The sequence below is a fragment of the Bombina bombina genome, chromosome 3 (assembly GCF_027579735.1).
Source record: "Bombina bombina isolate aBomBom1 chromosome 3, aBomBom1.pri, whole genome shotgun sequence".
Classification (NCBI taxonomy): Eukaryota; Metazoa; Chordata; class Amphibia; order Anura; family Bombinatoridae; genus Bombina; species Bombina bombina.
Window position 1 is genome coordinate 682,204,620 of NC_069501.1, and position 22,717 is coordinate 682,227,336.

The window sequence follows — 22,717 nt, forward strand, 5'->3', positions numbered from 1 at the left end:
TATCATATGCGCATATTTCCTGAGACAAGCTTTCAGTATATATATATATATATATATATATATATATATATATATATACTTTCAGCACCAGTATACTATTAATTTTACACACTTTGCTGAGATATTATATACACTATGTGTTTTTGGTGTCAACATAATGGTACAATTAGGCAGAATTTAGGTGCTTTTCACCTTAAGACCTGAATATATAATACGCCTAACACATACACCAATGAATTGTGGCAGATGCGATTCGAGCAGCACAAACATAAACAAATGATACGTCACTGACATTCATGGAGCTTTGTAACCAATTGGATTACCCATTGTCCTCACACCTTTACTACTTACTACGTAAACAATCTGGATTGGTGATTTAAGAGGGTGGTTCCATGTATATCATTTTACACACTTTGCTGAGATATTATAGATATTGCGTGTTTTTGTGTCAATATAACTGTACGACTAGACAGAATACAGATGCTTTTCATCTTAAGACCTGAATATATAATACGCCAAATACATATACTAATGAATTGTGGCAGATGCAATAATAGCAGCGCAACTATAAACAAATGATACGTCGCTGACATTCACGGCGCCTTGTAACCAATAGGATTAACCATTGTCCTCACACCTTTACTACTTACTACGTAAATGATCTGGATTGGTGACTTTAGAGGGTAGTTCCGTGTTACAGTATAGGATTGGTTCATGATTTTTATGATGTGCTATATCAAGGGGTGGCACCTGGGCCTCGTTTGTCTTTTCACATTGAAAAAGGCTGACATTACAGCCGAAACGCATTTGTGTGTATTGTGTCACTACGGTGCACTTTATTTGGTTTTAACTTTAGTTGCCCATTATCCCTGTCACCCGAAGCCGAGGGAGCGGTTATCGGCCAGGAAACAGGGGGATGATGTGACTTAGTTTATTGTTGGTACATTGTTAAAGGGACAGTCAACACCAGAATTGTTGTTTAAAAAGAAACATAATCCCTTTATTACCCATTCCCCAGTTTTGCATAACACTTTTATAGCAATAGATTTTTTACCTCTGTGATTACCTTGTATCTAAGCCTCTGCAGACTGCCCCCTTATTTCAGTTCTTTTGACAGACATGCATTTTAGCCAATCAGTGCTGGCTCCAGGGTAACTTCACGTGCATGAGCTCAATGTTATCTATATGAAGCATATGAACTAATGCCCTCTTGTGGTCAAAATGCATTCAGATTAGAGGCAGTCTTCAATGTCTAAGAAATTTGCATATGAACCTCCTAGAATTAGCTTTCAACTAAGAATTTGAAAGAACAAAGCAAAATTGGTGATAACAGTAAATTAAAGTTGTTTAAAATTACATTCCCTATTTAAATCATGAAAGTTTTTTTTGGACTTGACTGTCCCTTTAATACTCAGAGGTCTTGACTTTAATATTTCCGATTAAAAATCATAATTTTAACACTTCAATTAGGAATGAGTGCTTAACTAAACCCACCCCTTGAGGTTCTTTCACCTCTTTTTTCCTTGCTGTATTTATGGAGGGTTAGCACCGGAATCGCATTACCATTTATTCCTTTAATTCACTATAACTAGTGGCAGTTCTCCTCCCCAGTATTACTGCAGACCGTAGTATCACAGAGCCCCTCTGCATCGTAGCGTACAATGGAGCAAGGACTGGTGTTGCTGAATGGCATCCAGATCAGGGTAAAAGAGTGCCACAGATACCATACTTGGAGACTATTGAGTTCCAGGGAGAACAGTCTGGGGAGTCAGTGTACAAGTGGCAGCAGAACTCATTGGAGAGAATAGATGTGATCTATTGAAAATATTATCCTACCACTCTTAATCCTTTATTATAACCAAGCAGAATATGGCCATATTCTGTAACTAAGATCCCAAATTTAATATCAAAGCATAGCTATTTTTTGCAGCATTTAAAAATGTGTTGTTATTTGTAAATGGATGTGCGCAAATACCCTTTGTTTTGTGTAACTATTTGTTCTCACTGGCAGCACTCCCAAAGATGTATCTAAACTTTTTGTAAGGTGTGCTAAACCAAACTTTGTATTTGAGTTTCCAGTAGGGTAGGATATGTTTTATAGAGCTCTTGGTAATCTTTGCCTCTTCCTAGTGGCAGGGAAGAGTAATTCCCAGAAGTAATAGATCGTGGACTCTCACCACCTGTATGAAAGAAAACAGACCTGCCAAGCAAAACCTGGAAAAGGACAATCTGAAAACTATAAAGTCAGGTTTATTTATTCAATTAAAAAACATAATTTATGTAAGAAATTACCCGATAAATTAATTTCTTTCATATTGGCAAGAGTCCATGAGCTAGTGACGTATGGGATATACATTCCTACCAGGAGGGGGCAAAGTTTCCCAAATTTCAAAACGCCTATAAATACACCCCTCACCACACCCACAATTCAGTTTAACAAATAGACAAGTAGTGGGTAATAAAATAAGGAGCAGAAAAGCAAACAAAAAGAGGAACTGGAAAAATAATTGTGCTTTTATACAAAATTCATAAACACCATAAAAAGGGTGGGCCTCATGGACTCTTGCCAATATGAAAGAAATTAATTTATCAGGTAAGTTCTTACATAAATTATGTTTTCTTTCATGCAATTGGCAAGAGTCCATGAGCTAGTGACGTATGGGATAGAAATACTCAAGATGTGGAAGTCCACAGAAGAGTCACTAGAGAGGGAGGGATAAAATAGCAGCTATTTCCACTGAGAAATTAAATCCACACAATAATTAAGTTGTTCTCAAAAACTTAAATCAAAAGCAGTAGAATCAAACTGAGACAGTTGCCTGAAGAACTTTTTCTACCAAAGACTGCTTCAGAAGAAGCAAATACATTAGAATAGTAAAAACAATAAAAGTATGCAAAGAAGACCAAATTACTGATTTGCAAATTAGATCAACCTAAGCTTCATTCTGAAAAAGCCAAAGAAATGGCGGGGCCTGCCCTGCCTCAAAATAAGCCTTGAAAAACAAAAGCTTTAATTAGGATGCCAAAGAAATGACAGAGGCTACCTAACCTATTCTGGAACCAGAAAAAAAGCAAATAGACTAAAAGTCTTCTGAAATCCTAGTAACCTCGATATAGAATTATAAAGCTCTTACCACATCCAAAGGATGTAAAGAACTCTCAAATAATTCTTAAGGATTAAGACACAAAGAAGGAACAACAATTTCTCTACTAATGTTTTTCAAATTCACAACAGTAGGAAAAAAAGAAGAAGTCCACAAAACAACTTATCTAGATGAAAAAATCAGATAAGGAGACACACGGGAGAGCTGATAAATCAGAAACTCTTGTAGTAGAAGAGATAGTCAAAAGAAAATAAAGGCTCAAAAAAATAGAGCCTGCAAAATCTTTAAACCAAATAAGACTCCAGTAAGTAGAAATTAATAAATGAAACGCGTTTCGGCTGTAACGTCAGCCTTTTTCAATGTGAAAAGACAAACCGAGGCCCGAGTGCCACCCCTTGATATAGCACATCATAAAAATCATGAACCAATCCTATACTGTAACACGGAACCACCCTCTAAAGTCACCAATCCAGATAATTTACGTAGTAAGTAGTAAAGGTGTGAGGACAATGGTTAATCCTATTGGTTACAAGGCGCCGTGAATGTCAGTGACGTATAATTTGTTTATAGTTGCGCTGCTATAATCGCATCTGCCACAATTCATTAGTATATGTATTTGGCGTATTATATATTCAGGTCTTAAGATGAAAAGCATCTGTATTCTGTCTAATCGTACAGTTATATTGACACAAAAACACGCAATATCTATAATATCTCAGGAAAGCGTGTAAAATGATATAGATGGAACCACCCTCTTAAATCACCAATCCAGATTGTTTACGTAGTAAGTAGTAAAGGTGCGACGGCAATGGGTAATCCAAATGGTTACAAAGCGCCATGAATGTCAGTGACGTATCATTTGTTTATGGTTGCGCTGCTCGAATCGCATCTGCCACAATTCATTGGTGTATGTGTTAGGCGTATTATATATTCAGGTCTTAAGGTGAAAAGCACCTAAATTCTGCCTAATCGTACCATTATGTTGACACCAAAAACACGTAGTGTCTATAATATCTCAGCAAAGTGTGTAAAATGAATAGTATACTGGTGCTGAAAGTGTATATATATATATATATATATATATATATTGAAAGCTTGTCTCAGGAAATATGCGCATATGATGCACGGTATTAGTGTGATAACACATATACGTGTAACTGCAAAGAGTGTCATGTATTATAAAAATATATTTATACTTTATGACAAGTCAATACTACTATATGCATATAAAATTCTTGAGACAGTGTGTGCCATTGTGACTTGTACCGTAGATAAAATTGTACGTTTAGATCAAGACTAGTCAAATACATTAAATGGCCAGTGATACTATCATTATGATGATATCCTGAATAAATTAGGGACATAACACAATAGGGGCTATAAAGAAAGGAAAGGGATTGGATAGAATAAAAGTTGTGCTATGGGCAGCAGCAGACACAAATACAAAATTATCAGTCTGAAACATACAAAGTGGAGAACCACTGCATAACCAAATCGGTAAAGGCCACCACTGTATGTTAACATCAGTTGGTTATTATTAAATGAATGTGTGTGTGTGTCATCATATACAGATGGTCAGCAAAATGTACAAATGCAATCCGATATGGGCCCATTTAATCAAACTCTGATAAGTTATGACTGATAAAAATACCTTTGTTGTAGGCAACTAGATTCATATCAACCCACATCCACATTAGTAAGTTAAATAGTCAGCTTAAAGTTATTAAAGAAACACCCAATAATTATTGGCTTCATTCATCCCGTGTGGTATGACAGTGTTTAGTTTAAAAATCCAGCCAGTTTCTTTTTGCTGTAGCTTTTTCAGAGAAGACCATTGACCTAAAAGAACACAAATACCTAACTGTGACCAATCCTAAAGTAGCCACAATGTACCTTTTACCCAAAATCCACAAAAATATCTCTTGTCCTCCTGGGAGACCCATCGTTTCTGGAATGGGGTCTATAACAGAAAAAGCCAGTAAATATGTGCATGCGAGACTCAGAAATATTGTGGATGCTTTGCCCTCTTACACCAGAAACACCATGCACATTTTAAATAAAATGCAAAACATTCAGGTTACACAACATTCTATACTTGTAACATGTGATGTTGAGTCACTTTATACCAGCATCAAGACTGAATGGGGTATTAAAGCGGTTGCCCATTTTTTGAAAAAAGATACTGATATGGACTTAACTACCAAAGATTTTATCATCAGATTACTCAAATTTGTCCTTACATACAATTACTTTGTCTTTGATGATAAATTCTTTCTACAAATATGTGGTACCGCTATGGGTACATCATGCGCACTGACTTATGCTAATATTTACCTGGGCTGGTGGGAAGAGATGATAGTGTTCAGTGAAACAATGAACCAAAATACTCAATACATCTCCCACTGGTCCAGGTATATAGACGATATTCTTCTCATATGGGTGGGTCCAATAGAAATATTGGATGATTTTGTTAAACTACAACACCAATCCGTTTTTGACATATAACACCAGTAGTGACAAAGTTGAATTCTTGGATCTGACTATTATTAAATATGATGACAAATTAGTAACAGAAACTTACAGAAAACCTCCTGCTACTAATAATATATTACACGCTAACAGTCATCATCATCCGTCTACTATTAATAGCCTTCCTTATGGAGAATATTTAAGAATAAGGAGGAATTGCACAGACATTAATTCTTTCAAAAAATCAGCCTTGGAGCTGAGAGAAAGATTATTGAAACGTGGCTACACCAGAAAACTGTTAGCTAGAGCTAATTGAAAAGCACTAGCTAAAAATAGGTCGAAACGTCTAAAACCAAAAAAGCTAATTATGTCAGAATCAAATACAATCAGATTCATACCCACATATAACTGTCAAAGTGACAAAGTGACCACAATTATCAATAAATATTGGCATATTCTAATAAGTGATGAAAAATTAAAATCACTTCTACCAGATAGACCTTCATTCACTTTTAGATGCGCAAATAATTTGATGGATAATCTAACTAAAAGTCATTTTAACAGAAATAGAAACATAAAAACAATTTACCAAGGCTCTACTCTGAACTCGCATGTAAAACATGCGAGTTCAGGGTAAAAAAAGATACCATCACTGACAGATTCTCTAAGATCGGGAAAATCAAAACCCATATCAATTGCCAAAGCGAAAATGTCATTTATTGCTTGTCATGTTCATGTAATATTATCTATACAGGTATGACAACACGTAAACTCAGTACTAGAGTTACTGAACATTTAAGCAATATTTGCAACGCACAAAAAGACTCAGAGAAGTGTAAACAAATAACCAGTGTAGCGAAACATTTCCTTCAGTGCCACTCTGGCAGAACTATTTCTTTTAAATGCTGGGGCCTGGAACAGGTTAAACCAGGAATTAGAGGGGGAAATAGTGAGATAATCCTGTTGCAAAAAGAAACTGGCTGGATTTTTAAACTAAACACTGTCATACCACACGGGATGAATGAAGCCAATAATTATTGGGTGTTTCTTTAATAACTTTAAGCCCACTCTATTTAACTTACTAATGTGGATGTGGGTGGATATGAATCTAGGTACCTACAACAAAGGTATTTTTATCAGTCATAACTTATCAGAGTTTGATTAAATGGGCCCATATCGGATGGCATTTGTACATTTTGCTGACCATCTGTATGTGATGACACACACACACATTCATTTAATAATAACCAACTGATGTTAACATACAGTGGTGGCCTTTACCGATTTGGTTATGCGGTGGTTCTCCACTTTGTATGTTTCAGACTGATAATTTTGTATTGGTGTCTGCTGCTGCCCAAAGCACAACTTTTATTTTATCCAATTCCTTGCCTTACTTTATAGCCCCTATTGTGTTATGTCCCTAATTTATTCGGGATATCATCATAATGATAGTATCACTGGCCATTTAATGTATTTGACTAGTCTTGATCTAAACGTACAATTTTATCTACGGTACAAGTCACAATGGCACACACTGTCTCAAGAATTTTATATGCATATAGTAGTATTGACTTGTCATAAAGTATAAATATATTTTTATAATACATGACACTCTTTGCAGTTACACGTATAAGTGTTATCACACTAATACCGTGTATCATATGCGCATATTTCCTGAGACAAGCTTTCAGTATATATATATATATATATATATACTTTCAGCACCAGTATACTATTCATTTTACACACTTTGCTGAGATATTATATACACTATGTGTTTTTGGTGTCAACATAATGGTACAATTAGGCAGAATTTAGGTGCTTTTCACCTTAAGACCTGAATATATAATACGCCTAACACATACACCAATGAATTGTGGCAGATGCGATTCGAGCAGCACAAACATAAACAAATGATACGTCACTGACATTCATGGCGCTTTGTAACCAATTGGATTACCCATTGTCCTCACACCTTTACTACTTACTACGTAAACAATCTGGATTGGTGATTTAAGAGGGTGGTTCCATGTATATCATTTTACACACTTTGCTGAGATATTATAGATATTGCGTGTTTTTGTGTCAATATAACTGTACGACTAGACAGAATACAGATGCTTTTCATCTTAAGACCTGAATATATAATACGCCAAATACATATACTAATGAATTGTGGCAGATGCGATAATAGCAGCGCAACTATAAACAAATGATACGTCACTGACATTCACGGCGCCTTGTAACCAATAGGATTAACCATTGTCCTCACACCTTTACTACTTACTACGTAAATGATCTGGATTGGTGACTTTAGAGGGTAGTTCCGTGTTACAGTATAGGATTGGTTCATGATTTTTATGATGTGATATATCAAGGGGTGGCACCTGGGCCTCGGTTTGTCTTTTCACATTGAAAAAGGCTGACATTACAGCCGAAACGCGTTTGTGTGTATTGTGTCACTACGGTGCACTTTATTTGGTTTTAACTTTAGTTGCCCATTATCCCTGTCACCCGAAGCCGAGGGAGCTGTTATCGGCCAGGAAACAGGGGGATGATGTGAATTGTTGGTACATTGTTAAAGGGACAGTCAACACCAGAATTGTTGTTGTTTAAAAAGAAACATAATCCCTTTATTACCCATTCCCCAGTTTTGCATAACACTTTTATAGCAATAGATTTTTTACCTCTGTGATTACCTTGTATCTAAGCCTCTGCAGACTGCCCCCTTATTTCAGTTCTTTTGACAGACATGCATTTTAGCCAATCAGTGCTGGCTCCAGGGTAACTTCACGTGCATGAGCTCAATGTTATCTATATGAAGCATATGAACTAATGCCCTCTTGTGGTCAAAATGCATTCAGATTAGAGGCAGTCTTCAATGTCTAAGAAATTTGCATATGAACCTCCTAGAATTAGCTTTCAACTAAGAATATGAAAGAACAAAGCAAAATTGGTGATAACAGTAAATTAAAGTTGTTTAAAATTACATTCCCTATTTAAATCATGAAAGGTTTTTTTGGACTTGACTGTCCCTTTAATACTCAGAGGTCTTTACTTTAATATTTCCGATTAAAAATCATAATTTTAACACTTCAATTAGGAATGAGTGCTTAACTAAACCCACCCCTTGAGGTTCTTTCACCTCTTTTTTCCTTGCTGTATTTATGGAGGGTTAGCACCGGAATCGCATTACCATTTATTCCTTTAATTCACTATAACTAGTGGCAGTTCTCCTCCCCAGTATTACTGCAGACCGTAGTATCACAGAGCCCCTCTGCACCGTAGCGTACAATCGAGCAAGGACTGGTGTTGCTGAATGGCATCCAAATCAGGGTAAAAGTGTACCACAGATACCATACTTGGAGACTATTGAGTTCCAGGGAGAACAGTCTGGGGAGTCAGTGTACAAGTGGCAGCAGAACTCATTGGAGAGAATAGATGTGATCTATTGAAAATATTATCCTACCACTCTTAATCCTTTATTATAACCAAGCAGAATATGGCCATATCCTGTAACTAAGATTCCAAATTTAATATCAAAGCATAGCTATTTTTTGCAGCATTTAAAAATGTGTTGTTATTTGTAAATGGATGTGCGCAAATACCCTTTGTTTTGTGTAACTATTTGTTCTCACTGGCAGCACTCCCCCAAAGATGTATCTAAATTTTTTGTAGGGTGTGCTAAACCAAACTTTGTATTTGAGTTTCCAGTAGGGTAGGATATGTTTTATAGAGCTCTTGGTAATCTTTGCCTCTTCCTAGTGGCAGGGAAGAGTAATTCCCAGAAGTAATAGATTGTGGACTCTCACCACCTGTATGAAAGAAAACAGACCTGCCAAGCAAAACCTGGAAAAGGACAATCTGAAAACTATAAAGTCAGGTTTATTTATTCAATTAAAAAACATAATTTATGTAAGAACTTACCCGATAAATTAATTTCTTTCATATTGGCAAGAGTCCATGAGCTAGTGACGTATGGGATATACATTCCTACCAGGAGGGGGCAAAGTTTCCCAAATTTCAAAACGCCTATAAATACACCCCTCACCACACCCACAATTCAGTTTAACAAATAGACAAGTAGTGGGTAATAAAATAAGGAGCAGAAAAGCAAACAAAAAGAGGAACTGGAAAAATAATTGTGCTTTTATACAAAATTCATAAACACCATAAAAAGGGTGGGCCTCATGGACTCTTGCCAATATGAAAGAAATTAATTTATCAGGTAAGTTCTTACATAAATTATGTTTTCTTTCATGCAATTGGCAAGAGTCCATGAGCTAGTGACGTATGGGATAGAAATACTCAAGATGTGGAAGTCCACAGAAGAGTCACTAGAGAGGGAGGGATAAAATAACAGCTATTTCCACTGAGAAATTAAATCCACACAATAATTAAGTTGTTCTCAAAAACTTAAATCAAAAGCAGTAGAATCAAACTGAGACAGTTGCCTGAAGAACTTTTTCTACCAAAGACTGCTTCAGAAGAAGCAAATACATCAGAATAGTAAAAACAATAAAAGTATGCAAAGAAGACCAAATTACTGATTTGCAAATTAGATCAACCTAAGCTTCATTCTGAAAAAGCCCAAGAAATGGCGGGGCCTGCCCTGCCTCAAAATAAGCCTTGAAAAACAAAAGCTTTAATTAGGATGCCAAAGAAATGACAGAGGCTACCTAACCTATTCTGGAACCAGAAAAAAAGCAAATAGACTAAAAGTCTCCTGAAATCCTAGTAACCTCGATATAGAATTATAAACCTCTTACCACATCCAAAGGATGTAAAGAACTCTCAAAAAATTCTTAAGGATTAAGACACAAAGAAGGAACAACAATTTCTCTACTAATGTTTTTCAAATTCACAACAGTAGGAAAAAAAGAAGAAGTCCACAAAACAACTTATCTAGATGAAAAAATCAGATAAGGAGACACACGAGAGAGCTGATAAATCAGAAACTCTTGTAGTAGAAGAGATAGTCAAAAGAAAATAAAGGCTCAAAAGAATAGAGCCTGCAAAATCTTTAAACCAAATAAGACTCCAGTAAGTAGAAATTAATACATGAACAGAGATTTGTCCCTTCAAAAAATTTGCAGACAAACTTATCCAAACCATCCTGAAAAACTGTAAAATCCTAGGAATTCTAAAAGAATGCCAAGAGAATTTATGAGAAGAACACTATAAAATATAGGTTTTCCAAACTAAACCAAATGGAAAAGCGACAAACTGGCAAAGCTTAAAAGAACTCAGAATCCACAAGTGGTCTGAATGAAATAAAATATGAGGATAAACATCCTGAAAAATGTAGTGGACATGAAATTACCTTAACAAAAAGGTATAATAGTCCTTATAATCGCCAACTTAAAAGTTGAGACTCTAACAAAACAATATGAAAGTCTTCAGATCCAAGAATGGACAGAATAAACCTTTCTTCTTAGGGACAAAGAATAGAATTGAATAGAAACCCAAATACTGTTCCTGCAAAAAAAAACTGGCATAACTCCTGAAAAAAAATTACAGTGTACTGAGAAAAATCTATTCAAACCCCAAGAATAATATAGAATTTGGACTGAGTGCATCCAAAAACAATTCAATCTGTCCCCCACCAGGAGGACTGGTTTGAGAACCGCACCATCATGCAGTCTAATAAATAGTAACTATAAAGTGTTTCTCTCCCAGAAGGATACAAAAAAACGCTTCTTTAGTGCTTACACTCGGAGTTAAAGGGACACTGAACCCAAATTTTTTCTTTTGTAATTCAGAAAGAGCATGCAATTTTAAGCAACTTTCTAATTTACTCCTATTATCATTTTTTCTTCGTTCTCTTGCTATCATTATTTCAAAAAGAAGGCATCTAAGCTTTTTTTTGGTTTCAGTACTGTGGACAGCACTTTTTTATTGGTGGATGAATTTATCCACCAATCAGCAAGGACATCCCAGGTTGTTCACCAAAAATGGGCCGGCATCTAAACTTACATTCTTGCATTTCAAATAAAGATACCAAGAGAATGAAGAAAATTTGATAATAGGAGTAAAGTATCACAGAAGAAAAATGTTGGGTACAGTGTCCCTTTAACCAAATTAGCAGCTGGTAAAAACAGTAGTTATTATTACCCAAATAAATGGTACACAATAAATTGACCTCAAAAGGCCAAAGAGCTGTATTAACCCTAACAGGAAATTAATCTATGACCCTTGGATCTAGAACAAGTGTTTGTAGTCAGGACATTCACCAACTGATCTACATCAGCGGCAAAAAAATTAGGGCAGAAAAAAACTCTAAACCTCCAGAAATAGAGGAGATAAAAGAAATCAAACAAATTATTATCAAGAGAGAGATAATAAAATATATTTGAAATCATAATAATAGATATAGTAAACATAATTAAATGAATACATCGAAAGTAAATAAACAGAGTTATATACTTAAGAATCAAACTGCTTATGCTAATTGTTCAACAAAGGTTGAGAGAACAGTAATGTCAGCCAAAGATAAAGCTGAGCTAAAAATATAAACAGTACGTGAATATGCTCTATTAAAAGCAAAAAATGCCAGATTACGAGTTATTTCCACCGCTCACCTTTAATAGCGCTGATATTACAGGTTTGCAAAACCCGGCGTTAGCAGGCAATATGGCAGTGTAGAGCTCCATACCGCACACAAATACCAGCGTAAAGCTCCGTAACGCAGCCCCATTGATTTCTATGGGGAAAGAAAATTTATGTTTACATCTAACAACCTAACATAAACCCTGAGTCTAAACAGCCCTAATCTGCCGCCCCTGACATAGCCGACACATTACACTTATTAACCCCTAATCTGCTGCCCCAGACATTGCCGACACCTACCTACACTTATTAACCCGTAATCTACCGACCCACCTACATAAATGTATTAACCGCTAATATGCCGCCCCCAACTCTGCCGCCACCACTATACCTCTGGCCTCCCACATCACTAACACTAAATAAATATATTAACCCCTAAACCTAAGTCTAACCCTAAAACCCCTAACTTTAATATAATTAAAATAAATCTAAATAAAAATAACTTTCAGTTTACGGTACGGATTTTGTAGTTATGGGCTGTACCGCTCACTTTTTGGCTAGACAGACAAACTTGTAATACCGGCGCTATGGAAGTCCCATTGAAAAAGGACTTTTTTAAAAGTGCGGTAGTTCTGTTGCGTGACAGCCAAAAAAGTGTGCGGTAGAGCTGTACCTACAAGACTCGTAATAGCAGCGGTAGTGAAAAAGCAGCGTTATGAGGCTTTTTCACTCATACCGCAAAACTCGTAATCTAGCCAATAGTTAATAGGAAGACTAGACTCCTAAAATCTATAAATAGAAAAATTTTGTTAAAGAACAAAAAATGTTCAAATGAAAAATAAGGAGAATTTTTAACAAACAGTCTGATACAGGATCCTTTGAGCCAAAGAAACCTTCATCAGTAGAATAAACTTAATAAAGTAAATCTTAACAATTTTGAAAAGACCTCGTAAGTTTACTTAAAGGCATAATAGCAGTCATAACCTTTTATGATATAAGCAACAACATGTGATGTTTGCAGATGAAATCAAGTACATGAACTGAATATGTAAAAAACAGTAAATGTTATTGTACATGTAGAAACATTGCAAGCATAAAACATGATAAATAAATGCCACGTAATTGAGCTGAAGAAACAGCTTAAAAAAATGAAAATAACACACTTAGTTTTGTAGAATTGTGTTCCAGGGCATCATAGTTTCTACAGTAACATCAGAATCAGGATTAGAATGAGACATCTCTCAAAATGTAAAATAAAAATAAAAATAACATTAGGCAAAATATTCAATTTCCACAATATAACCGTTTCAGTAAAGAAAAACAAAAGCAGGCATAATAGCTTTCAAAGTTCATGAAAACAGCGCGCAATAGAGGGAGAGGGGTAAAATAACTAGCGTCAACAAAGACGCAGGAAATTACGAAATTTGCGCCACCAAAGGCGCAACTTCGCGCCAAAAAATTTTGTGCTAAGAATGATGCAATAAAAAAACAGCATTTTGCGCCCTCGCGAGCCTAGATTTGCCCGCGAAAAAATGAAAGCCAAATTAGAAAAAGACTGAACCCCAGGTAAGAAAAAAGTATAAACTTCCCAAACATGATTTCCATACTGAAACGGTTTAGACTGCAAAGGGAAATACACATAGACCTGACTCATAGCAAACATAGGTAAATACATATATCTAAAACTTTATATTAATACATAAAGCGCCATACTTTATTTACTTACCGAAAGACACCCATCCACATATAGTAGATAGCCAAACCAGTACTGAAAACTATCAGTAGAGGTAATGGTATATAAGAGTATATCATCAATCTGAAAAGGGAGGTAGGAGATTAATCCCTACGACCGATAACAGAGAACCTTTGAAAAGATTTCCCGCAAGGAAAACCATAAAATCAATAGGCGATACTCTCTTCACATCCCTCTGACAAACACTTTACTCAGAAGAATTGGGCGTCAGAATGCTTAGAAGCGCTTATCATAGAAGAAATCATAAAAAAACAAGCACAAACTTACTTCACCACCTCCATAGGAGGCAAAGTTTGTAAAAATGAATTGTGGGTGTGGTGAGGGGTGTATTTATAGGCATTTTGAAGTTTGGGAAACTTTGCCCCCTCCTGGTAGGAATACATATCCTATATGTCACTAGCTCATGGTCTCTTGCTAATTACATGAAAAAAAAATATTGCTCTAAACAAAGGGAAAAGAACATTAGCTCTACAAAACAAAGTGGATGAATCTGAACTCCAATCACAAATGGAAGAAACTAAAAAAAGCATGCATATACTTCTTAGAGAAGATTACCTAGCTGCAAAAAGGTAAAGTGAGTAAGCTAGATTCCCTATACAGGGGTAGCAAGAATACAAGAGACTCAACAATATAACATATTCAGGAGCAAATATCCCAGCTTCTACTCAGGCCAGGCAGTAAACCTTAGGAACCAAAATAAATCCTATAAGGGTACTCTTGGAATGCCCCTTTGGCTGCCAAAATAGAGCGGTTATGCTGCTCAGAGTACAATGATGCTACTCATTCAGTAGTTGATACCTGAGCTTATCAATTCCGGCAACACCCTAATGCAAGAAAACATAATTTATGTAAGAACTTACCTGATAAATTCATTTCTTTCATATTAGCAAGAGTCCATGAGCTAGTGACGTATGGGATATACATTCCTACCAGGAGGGGCAAAGTTTCCCAAACCTCAAAATGCCTATAAATACACCCCTCACCACACCCACAATTCAGTTTAACGAATAGTCAAGAAGTGGGGTGATAAAAAAGGAGCGAAAGCATCAAAAAATAAGAAATTGGAATAATTGTGCTCTATACAAAAAATCATAACCACCATAAAAAGGATGGGCCTCATGGACTCTTGCCAATATAAAAGAAATGAATTTATCAGGTAAGTTCTTACATAAATTATGTTTTCTTTCATGTAATTAGCAAGAGTCCATGAGCTAGTGACGTATGGGATAGCAGATACCCAAGATGTGGAACTTCCACGCAAGAGTCACTAGAGGGAGGGATAAAATAAAGACAGCCAATTCCGCTGAAAAAATAATCCACAACCCAAATCAAAAAAATGAAATAATAAGCAGCAGAATCAAACTGAAACAGCTGCCTGAAGTACTTTTCTACCAAAAACTGCTTCTGAAGAAGAGAAAACATCAAAATGGTAGAATTTAGTAAAAGTATGCAAAGAAGACCAAGTTGCTGCTGTGCAAATTTGATAAACAGAAGCTTTATTCCTAAAAGCCCAGGAAGTAGAAACTGACCTAGTAGAATGAGCTGTAATCCTTTGAGGCGGGGACTTACCTGACTCAACATAAGCATGATGAATCAAAGATTTTAACCAAGATGCCAAAGAAATGGCAGAAGCCTTCTGACCTTTCCTGGAACCAGAAAAGATAACAAATAGACTAGAAGTCTTTCTAAAACCTTTAGTAGCTTCAACATAATATTTCAAAGCTCTTACTACATCCAAAGAAAGTAAAGATCTCTCCAGAGAATTCTTAGGATTAGGACACAATGAAGGGACAACAATTTCTCTACTAATGTTGTTAGAATTCACAACCTTAGGTAAAAATTTAAATGAAATCCGCAACACTGCCTTATCCTGATGAAAAATCAGAAAAGGAGATTCACAAGAAAGAGCAAATAACTCAAACTCTTCTAGCAGAAGAGATGGCTAAAAGGAACAACACTTTCCAAGAAAGTAATTTAATATCCAGAGAATGCATAGGTTCAAACAGAGGAGCCTGTAAAGCCCTCAGAACCAAATTAAGACTTCAAGGAGGAGAGATTGACTTAATGACAGGCTTGATATGAACCAAAGCCTGTACAAAACAATGAATATCAGGATGATTAGCAATCTTTCTGTGAAAAAGAACAGAAAGAGCAGAGATTTGACCTTTCAAAGAGCTTGCAGACAAACCCTTATCCAAACCATCCTGAAGAAACTGTAAAATTCTAGGAATTCTAAAAGAATGCCAAGAGAATTTATGAGAAGAACACCAAGAAATGTAAGTCTTCCAGACTCGATAATAAATCTTTCTAGACACAGATTATGAGCCTGTATCATAGTATTAATCACTGAGTCAGAGAAACCTCAATCTCCATACCTTCAAATTTAATGATTTGAGATCCTTATGGAAAAATTTAATACAATGTTATACAAATCAAATAATTTCTACACATATAGAATAAAAGTTAAAACAAGATGCATGGGTCCATGTCTAACAGAATGCTTTAAAACCATATAAATACAAATCAGCCTAATTAAAACATGCCAATTGGTAAAAATGGAAAAAAGTCTCCTAGTAATGATGTAACACACAATAAGTGACCTCCGTGATAGAGACGGAACTCTGCCGTAGTAATTCGTGTAAAAAGATAAGTAATGAAATCAACAATATGATAATAAATGGAATGGAATAAATCAAATTGCAATACTGAAGTCCCAATAATAAATATGTGCACATATAAAACTTAAGAAAAGTACATTGATATGCTGATACAGTCACAATAAAATCCCATGTAAGTCCGTCGAAGTGTCCTCCAATATGACGTGAAGAAAAAATGTGGTAAAAAATGAATGAAAAGGTATAAAAAAATTAAAACCCAATTTCAAAATTAGTGTGAGACAGACAGGGTTGTAAACAAGCTGAAAAAGTGTTTGTATACGTTCAAATAGTCAAAGCCAATTGTGAAAAAACAAAAATAAAGTGAAAAAATTTGAAAAATATGAAAAATATCAGGAACAGATGGCAAATTCACATAGGCATGAGTAAAAGCCGAGTGTCTGATGTCATATACTCATATTAAAACAGTAACACTGTAAAAAACCTAAAAGGAAACAAAAGAAAAACAAATAGTGCAACACTGTATACAATAAACAATGATAATTAAAACCAAGCTCACCAGTATGCCAACGGGTTTCGGCCTAGACTAGGCCTTTCTTAAGACTATACAAAATTTGGAAAACCCTCCCCTTCCTGTTTGGCCCATTGCATCTCTGGGAAACTTCCTAATGTCATATTTTGTGTTGTATTTAATAGTCATCTAACCTAAAATGAATGAAGTTTATCTGATTAAAGTTGTGAACTCGATCACTGATACTAATCTAGAATCTGCCTACTTTTCTTTTTTATCCGCTATTTAAAAATGGATGTATTTATGCCGCTTGTCAGTATTACTGCGGTAAACTTATGTGAACCCAAAATGAGGCTCTCACTGTAATTCCGTTTGTAATCTTAGCCTTTTAAGCTTTTCAGCGCTTAACGGAAGTGTCCAAGGTTGGCAACTTGCCATCCGAACAAGATCCGCATACCAAAACCTGTGAGGCCATGCTGGAGCCACCAGCAATACAAACGAACGTTCCATTAGAATTTTGGAAATCACTTTTGGAAGAACTAGAGGCGGAAAGATATAAGCAGGTTGATAAATCCAAGGAAGCGACAACGCGCCCACTGCTTCCGCCTGAGGATCCCTGGATCTGGACAGATACCTGGGAAGTTTCTTGTTTAGATGAGAGGCCATCAGATCTATTTCTGGAAGTCCCCAGATTTGAACAATCTGAAGAAATACCTCTGGGTGAAGAGACCATTCGCCCGGATGTAACGTCTGGCGACTGAGATAATCCGCTTCCCAATTGTCTACACCTGGGATATGAACCGCAGAGATTATACAGGAGCTGGATTCCGCCCATACAAGTATCCGAGATACTTCTTTCATAGCCTGAGGACTGTGAGTCCCACCTTGATGATTGACATATGCCACGGTTGTGACATTGTCTGTCTGAAAACAAATAAACAATTCTCTCTTCAGAAGAGGCCAGAACTTAAGAGCTCTGAAAATCGCACAGAGTTCCAACCACCTCCATGGGAGGCAAAGTTTGTAAAACTGAATTGTGGGTGTGGTGAGGGGTGTATTTATAGGCATTTTGAGGTTTGGGAAACTTTGCCCCTCCTGGTAGGAATGTATATCCCATATGTCACTAGCTCATGGACTCTTGCTAATTACATGAAAGAAACAGTGGTTTTGCTATCAATCTGTAAACAGCAATACTTAAAACTATAGCAGCATCCTCATAAAACATCATAAACATAAAATGGTTTCCCAAGTACAAAACAGTACACCAGCAAGAATTTACTAGTGTACCAATACAGGCATAGGACAGGTGAAATAAGAAAGCATGATTGGAATTCAGTGTTAGAAAACAGAGGGTAAAATATGAAGAAAACTAAATTGAGTACAATGCCCCTTTAATAAAACACACAACATTTTGTAAAGTACTTTGCATACGGAATTTGATTTGAGTTTCCTCCCAGTGCGTCTCATAGGTTTCTAATTTAACTCATGCTGGGAGATTCCATGAGCTAATTACAGTGAATGTTTTAAGACTCACAAACACAAAATGAAGTGTAACCATTTGAAATTACATGATAACGTGATTTAAGTGTTTATTCCATATGCAGATACTATCATAATTCGATAACTTAAATGTGTTAAAGAGACATTGTAGTGCAACAATTAACCCCAAAAAAGAGCCAGAGAGAACTGCTGGTCCTGTGCGGGTAACCATCAGCTGCAGTCGCACAACCTAGCCAATCACTGGCTGCGTTCATTTTAAGGATCTGAAGGGCTTGCAGCCCCCAAGCAAGACTTTTAGAGTTCCAGGATGATTAGTGTGAAAATTACCATGATTTAACAAAATGTTGTCACTTGAATTCATACAGTAAATTTGAGTGAAATTGCTGTGGAAAGAAAACTAATGCATATTGTACCAAAATTATAATTCTATTGTATCAAAATAACAGATGTGTTTGTGTACTTGTGTTCTAAGTATGAAATAAACACACTTGGACTTGCTGGCAAGCAACTCACATTTAAAGCTTTTATTTTGAAAAATAAAATACAAAATAGTTAATACATTTTAAAATGTACATATTTTCTTAAACCCCCAAGCCCATTCTATTTCTTTGGAAGTTTTAATTAAATAATTAAAAAACATTTTTTTTGTCTTTTTTCAACTTATCAGCCCATTGGTGGCCGAGCCTGGTTTTTACAGAAGGCTGAATTAACTATTTAAAAAACATCCTTCCATTGTTTCATTTTTTTTTAAACCCCTGATTTGTCACAACTTAGCAAATTCAATTTGTGTTAATAGTAATCATAACAGGATATCCTGTTGAGACATAGAAAGCGCATGGAATGTCACACTTCTCAGGTTTCAGTAGAAATACTGTCTGAATATTTGCCCACATGGACAATTTACTAACGCAGAACTAAAGCTGTGAAGAACAGCCTACAAATACAACTGAATTATTGTTGCACACTGTTGTTTAGTACTGCTGGAACGCAGCTGTAGTTGCTTCCTCTATAGGTATGCAAAAGAACTCACTGCGGCTAAAAAGGGACAGTTTATTTACCACACACATGTGCAGGTTTTAAAGCAAGGCAGTATGACAGTATGGATTACAAAATACATGAGTATATCACTGTATGAGTGTGTGCTATTACACACAGTATATTCAACTGACCATGGAACTTTGCCATCACAGGACACTGCTTATTCTTCAAAGCTACACATATTTTACATAAATCATTAAACAACAAAACACATGAAATTGTTTTATGTTAAATAAAGACTAACAATTTGAGTGCTTTTTGTATAGAAGCTGACATTAAAGGGACATACAACCCACATTTTTTCTTTCATGATTCAGATAGAGCATGTAATTTTAAACAACTTTCTAATTTACTTCTATTATCTAATTTGCTTCATTCTCTTGATATTCTTTGCTGAAAAGCATATCTAGATAGGCGCAGCAGCTGCTGATTGGGTGCTGCACATAGATGCTTCATGTGATTGGCTCACACATGTGCATGGCTATTTCTTAAACAACGGATATCTCAAGAATGAAACAATTTAGATAATAGAAGTAAATTGGAATGCTGTTTAAAATTGTATTCTCTACCGGAATCATGAAAGAAACATTTTGGGTTTAGTGTCCCTTTAAAGGGTCAATGATTCCTAAAAACGGTTCAACTTAGCAGACAGATGTTAAAATTCATTCTCTTTCTAATAGCAAATATATCATTAAATGATAAGCTATATCACATAATTACATTGCTGGTGAAAAAACAAACATGTGCCTGAACACTGAAGTATATACAGATACTTATACTTTATATGAATGGAAAATACATTAATTTCCAATACTTTATTGATCAAAAAGCAGTGCAAAGCATTAAAACTTCATTGCACTGCTAACATTACCAATGTGTTCACTGCTTGCATGTGTTAGGTTATTTGAAGCTTGTACAGCATCTTCAACAAGAACGTCAAACTTTTTTGGTTAACTTAAAAAACAAATAAGGCTGGCTAGAACTGTACTGCACCACTGCTAGAGGTGATGTGTCCTACAGGTGAACTTGTGCCTGTTGCAATACGCGGTGTTCAGCAGGTCAGAGATGAATACGGATCAAGATATGGCCACAATAACACCATTTACCAGCAAGGAAATTGGCATCAGATATATTCCCGGTGGAGGAGGACTAGTCCTATTTAAAAAGAGAAACAGACATATAAAAAATGTTTAAAGATTACAGTTTTTTTTTTATAACATATACATTTCTCAGTTATAACACATTTTTTGTATCAAATTTCTCATCACCATTATTTGTACCAAACATACTATCATTTTGGATAAATTAAATATAATTTAATATGGTTTAGTCTAAGATGTGTCTCTCCTACTGTTGATTTAGTTTTTTTTTTTTACAGACAGTACCGGGAATGTATCTTATTTCCTGAAAGTGTCAGATTTTATTTAGATCATCTGCCTATGCAATTTAAATAATTTCAAATAATTATGAAAACTGAAGATATAAGTAATTAGACCATGTAATTTTAACACTAGCAATGCGCTAACTCTTCCACAAAGGGGTTAAACACACAGTTAAAGTGCTGTTTGGAAGCCACAGAGCACTGCTGGTTCTGAGTGGAAACTACCACTGACCTAGCTCCACAACTGTTGCTACTATTTGGTATTGCTCTGCTGCTCCTGAACACTACTTTACCTGAGTTAACTGCATAGATAGGCACAGAAGCAGCAAAGCACTTCTGGGAGCTAGCTGGTGATTGATGGCTACAAAAATATGCCTCTTGCTTATCAATAGTGTTCAGCTAGCTCCCTGTAATCTATTAGTGCACTTGCGCGGACTTTAACTATATGCAAGCATCAGTGCACATTAGATCACTTTGCAATTGTAAAGACAGAATGTTGATGTATGCAGAGATTAGCCTAAGAATAATATGTAAACATTTTTTAAAATTATATTGTTTAAATATTAAATAGAATGTTTAGTCTCCACAAAGTAATAGGGGCTACCACCTAGGTTTCCCCAGGTTTAACAGTCTGTTGTCTTACGTGTTATCTTTGCAAAAGCCAGTTAGGGAGGGATATAAAGGATCAATTAACAAAACAATCTCACAGTGTTAATTGAGCTTTTAAATTACAATTATCACTGATATCCAGAAAACAAAATTGTGTAGTTTAATATACATATAGTAAAAAAATGTGTTTGCTCCTTGATGCTAATCTGTATATAATTAAATGCAATAAGAGATAATTCAAATTTTAAGAAATCAGTAGGATTAAAAAAAAAGTGATAAGGAACTGAAGACTATTGACTATTCTCATCAAGGACATGACACACATTACTGCTAATACATGCAGAGTTCAGTGTTAGATGAAAAAGAGCACCACAGCAGAGCTGTCTATATAGCTCCTCCCTTGACCCCACCCCCCAGTCATTCGACCGAAGGTATAGGAAGAAAAAGGAGAAACTAAAAAAGGTGCAGAGGTGACTGAAGTTTGAAAACAAAAATATAATCTGTCTAAAATGACAGGGAGGGCTGTGGACTTGTCGTATCGTAGAAGAAATCGATTTATCAGGTAAGCATAAATTTCCTTTTCTTCTACTAGATACAACGAGTCTACGGATTCATCCTTACTTGTGGGATACAATACCAAAGCTACAGGACACGGATGAACGGGAGGGACAAGACAGATACCTAAACGGAAGGCACCACTGCTTGAAGAACTTTTCTCCCAAAAATAGCCTCAGAAGAAGTATCAAATTTGGAAAATTTGGAAAAGGTATGAAGGGAGGACCAAGTCGCAGCCTTACAAATCTGTTCAACAGAAGCATCGTTTTTAAAAGCCCATGTGGAAGCCACTGCTCTAGTAGAATGAGCTGTAATTTTTTCAGGAGGCTGCTGTCCAGCAGTCTCGTATGCCAAACGGATGATGCTTTTCAGCCAAAAAGAAAGAGGTAGCCGTAGCTTTTTGACCCCACGCTTTCCAGAATGAACAACAAAGAGAGAAGATGTTTGACGGAAATCCTTGGTCGCTTGTAATTAAAACTTCAAGGCACTTACCACGTCCAAGTTATGTAACAGACGCTCCTTCTTAGAAGAAGGATTAGGACATAGAGAAGGAACAACAATTTCCTGATTAATATTCTTAGTTGAAACAACCTTAGGAAGGAATCCAGGTTTAGTACGCAAAACCACCTTATC

At 35.9% G+C, this 22,717-nt stretch overlaps 1 protein-coding gene across 5 annotated transcripts in view; it reads right to left on the reverse strand.

Annotated features, from left to right (window-relative positions):
• Window positions 1-19,010: 19,010 nt before the first annotated feature.
• The window catches only part of TPST1 (tyrosylprotein sulfotransferase 1), a 403,891-nt gene continuing 400,184 nt past the window's right edge, over window positions 19,011-22,717 (reverse strand). For all 5 annotated transcript variants that reach the window (XM_053707441.1, XM_053707438.1, XM_053707439.1 and 2 more), the window contains one exon: window positions 19,011-20,694. The gene's annotated coding sequence lies outside the window, so the exon portion shown is untranslated. The remainder of the gene's footprint in view (window positions 20,695-22,717) is intronic.